Here is a 4,611-nt window from a genome sequence, read left to right as displayed (position 1 = left end):
CATACTTGAATACAGAAAAGTGCAAAGAAATAAGGTAAAATAAACTTTTTCTTTTAATTTAGAAAAAATGGCATTGAGGGAATAAACTACCAACAGCACAAGTTATCACACAAGGATAAGGATATTACGAAGGTGTATCATATTTGAGAAAAACTCATCGTCTCTTTAAGCAGTTAAATACATCTTCATTAAGTTTTGAAGTTTGGGCAACGATTAAAGAAAAGAAAAAGATCAAAAATTCTGCGAAGCTAAGTATTCCACTACTCATCGGGCTAACTATATTAGATATGGATTTTATTTATTTATATTTTTTTGTCATGATTGAATTGTCAAGAACATATTATTTATTCATCAAGAGTATGTTTTCTGTATCAATTCTGCAAACGTGAATACCTTATATTAGCTTTTGTTTGTGCGGGTCAAGCATATGAAATTACTTTTAAATGTATATAAAATGTTTTATTATCGCAAAGTTTAAAAAGGTTTGTCTGTGCCTGTGGTTATAATTAGGATATACTTGATATTTCGAGTTCAAAACATATTGTAAAATACATCTATCATAAAAAAGCAGACCAATCAATATGTTTCCGAATGTAAAAATCCGGCATATATTTTCTCTGTGTTGCATGCTTATTGTTCATGGATTAGTTCACGAACCTCAATGGATCACCCATCTCGTCAAGTATATCAAGAATAATTTGAGAATAAATCAAGCTGTATTTATAATTGACAACAGCCTTCATAATAAAATCATCAACATTGATTGTATCCTACGAAAAGTTCAGTCGAACATTCCTAGTCATGTAATCAGTTTACATAATGCTACTCATTCTAGAGCTAAAATTCTAAAGGTGGAACAAGCTTCTCAGGATCTTCAATCCACGACTTTGTTTATTACGATTCTGCTTGTAGGAAACAACCTAGAAGACTCATCCCTTTTTGAGGCAACACAATTTCTGACTGAGTTATCAGCTCATCAAACAAGACCAAAATGTTTGATGATCGTCTTTCTTCGCAAGAATATACTAAGCTTTAAAGAATTCTTACAGAAGATGTGGTCAAGGAATTTTTTGCACGTAACAATACTTGAGGTAATCTTGAAAGGGCCAGAAAATGATTACTCGCTCTGGAACAATCGTGAACAAATTGTTATGATTGATTGCTTAAACCCCTTCACAGCTATTTATTCAAGAAAAAACTACGGACAGGAAATCAACTTGTTTCCCAATATATTGCAGGATCTAAATGGCTTCCAGATGAAGGTTGGCTCCTTCAATTATCCACCATACCTTGAAGTGAAACGCAACTCAACTGGACACCTGATTTTAATTTCTGGTCCAGAAGCTTTAATTGTAAAAGCTCTTTCGAAGGCTATGAATTTCACAATTTTACAAGTTCCTTCCCAACAAGAATGGTGGGGTAGCCGGTCATGTGAAAACCCAAGCATGTCAACTGGATTTGTGGGACAACTTCGAGACAACGAAATTCGGTTCACTACCAACCACGGACTATTAACGTACAATTGTACTACTCAATGCAGTCGAAGTACTGGAACAATTCGATATAACGCAATGATACTTAAATCAAAAGAAAATAAGCTGTCGCTGTCACTCTCAATGAAATGGTTATACTTGGTACTACTAATCGTGCAAATCTGGCTCATGACTCGCTTGTTAAAATTTGATACGTACTACTGGTCTTTGATAGACATTATACAAGCAATGTTGGGATTTACAGTACCTCGAGAACCTCAAAGATCGGCTGAAAGAATTGTGTTTGCCTCGGTTCTGCTGGCATTTTCGGTATTCTCCTCCAGTCTCTTCGCCATAATAACAGACATTAAAGCAAAAAAAGATGCAGATGTTGTAATTGATACACTAGAAGATCTGAACAAGTCGAACCTTATTCCTACGATGTCGGAGGTATTTCGCAATATATTGCAAAGAAGAAGTGAGCACATTTACAAAACCTTGTTGAACAAGTCCAGAACAGATGTTAGTCGTGAAGAATGCCTAAAGATGTTATTAGACCACAAGAAGGTTGCTTGCATCGATAGAGAAAGCACGTCTGAAATTTTCATTCAAGGCCACCTAGATTCATATGGTCGTCCTGGGATAAAACTCGTCAAGCAAACCTTCGGCCATTATGAGAAAGCTATGTTATTTGAGCAAAATTCACCATTCGTTCTGGCAGCTGACAAGATTTTGATAAAGCTACTGGAATCCGGTCTGAACAATCACTGGCATAAAGCTTTATCGCTTCCATCAATAAAACTCAAAGAACCAATAATAGAGACTGAACAAGAATCCGTGAATCTAATAATTCCACTTCTAATCGTTCTGGCTACTGGATATGTACTTTCCATGATTGTTTTCATGATCGAATTGCTAATTGGTTCAAGAAACTTCATCCAGAAATTTGGATTTATTCTGCCAGGAAGTGGCGTCTAAGCTAATAGCCAAATCAGAAGAAACAACCCGAAAATATAGTTGCAGATTGCATTTTGAAGGGTTAAAAATTAACCGTATTTCTGCGAAAATTTGAAACAAGTTAGGAGAGGTTATGACGTATATGAGTAAATAATCTTCAAATATAGTCAATTGTCAGAAAAATGTTTGTGTCAGAAGCAATAATAAGTAGTAAAATATTTTGATCATTCTTAATATCATATAAACACTATTTTTTCAGTCATCTAATTCTTGATATGGCAACTACCTATATAGGGAACAAACGTAACACCCGCAAAAAAAAGTGAAATTCATTAGTGGATTAACAGTGATGTGAAAAGCGTAATAATGCGCAATTAGAAAACATATTTGTTCCCATCATCGATAATAAATACCAATCATAAATGTTTAAAAAATTCAAAATTGGCTCAATTATAACATTTTTGTCATTTCTATTTTTTTCTCTCTCTATGGTATCCACAGTCTACACATCAAGTCGTAAAAATGATATGACAAAAATAAAAATAGTTTTTTTTGTATGTAAAATCGTTTTTTTATCACCGGTTACTGCAATAGATACATATTTTTTTACGTAATCTCTGCAAATTTAAATCAATTCGAAGCATCAGTTCGTTATTTATCGTGATTTATGGCGAAAAAAAAGAAACACGAGAAAAATCAGATTAAAGTTTTGTGGAACACGTAATGTTATCACTCGCTAAAATTTAAATTTCCCTGTATTTTGCGTGATTTCTTGGATTTTTCAATGAAACTTGTTTCCAAGAACTTGTAAAGGGTTATGAAAAAACAAAATGCAAATAAAAATCAAAACCTTTACATAAGTAACCCTTCAATGAACCGAAACGAACCTAAAGGGCGCTGAATTCATAACTTTGACTACGTAACATTTCTGCCTCTAACAATAATGTTTAACCGAGAAGATTAGTTTCTGCTGTATATAGTTTTGAAGCTGGAATTAATGTAAACTTTATCTTCTGTTTTTTCATTGCTCAAATCTACTTAGAAATTAGACATTACGATTTTCAAAATATAGCATTTAAATAGTACTACTTCAATCTCCACTAAAAATTATACACACTTTCAAATATAATTATACAATGTTTAATTATTTTGAAACGAAACTATTAATATTTTAGATATTTTCAAATTAAACTCGTTACAAATGACATCATTGGATAATGATGTGTAATGGATCATTTTGAGACTGAATTTTGGCTCATGTTGAGAGTTGTGGAGTGCTGAATAGCAATTATTCGCTTTGGGATATTAGACTAAATAATTGTTAGTAAGAAAAATAATTGAAATAATATTTACCTAATTTTCAACTTTCTTTTATTTAACAGTGCGTAGCAGTTATTTAGAATAAAATTATAACTTCCTAATGCTACTTTCAAATGTTAGGTTAGTCATGGCCGTCGACATTTAAACTAAAGCCGGGATGTATAGAAAAAGTCATGGCCGTCTACATGTGCAATTAGGTATTTTTACTTCAACCACCAGCTAACTTCACTTGGTTGAATGCAGAAAATCTAGAGGAAATTTCTTCGAACGCCCAGGCATCAATTTCGATGCAGACGGTCACGACTTAGTTTTTACATCCCGGCTTTGATGGTTTGAATGTCACGTTGGTTTCGACTAACCTAAGATTTGGAAATTATAGTACGCCAAGCACAATTTTTATTGCAAGACACTAATATTATCTGATGAATAGAAGGAAATTAAAAGTTAGGTAATTATTATTATAACTTATCTGCTTATCAATTTCCATTTCACCCAAATAACGACCGACAAAATCATCTTCACAGGTGACTGATAGTTTGAAGACAACACTTCACATTGCTCTAAATGATAAAAACAGTCTCTACATGATGAATTTTCCCTAGGATCACATAATGAATCTGTGTGTCTCAAATTTGTTACAACTCAATTGAACATCGATTTTGGTGTACTTTGGAGGATCGGCGATTTTCTGTGGTGTATGGTACACGAGTTTTATTCCTTTTGCTCTTTTTACCTATGTAGAAAATTATTTTGGCCCTTCATGTGTGTATTTATGGGTTTTCTAAGAATTTTAACCAGGACGATTTTTAACGACTTTAGGATGCGACGCAGTCGCAAACTGACCCTCACATTATCTTGTATT

The sequence above is a fragment of the Belonocnema kinseyi genome, chromosome 2 (genome assembly GCF_010883055.1).
Source record: "Belonocnema kinseyi isolate 2016_QV_RU_SX_M_011 chromosome 2, B_treatae_v1, whole genome shotgun sequence".
NCBI classification, from domain to species: Eukaryota; Metazoa; Arthropoda; class Insecta; order Hymenoptera; family Cynipidae; genus Belonocnema; species Belonocnema kinseyi.
The sequence above is the reverse complement of the archived record's forward strand: the minus strand, read 5'-3'. Positions refer to the sequence as shown.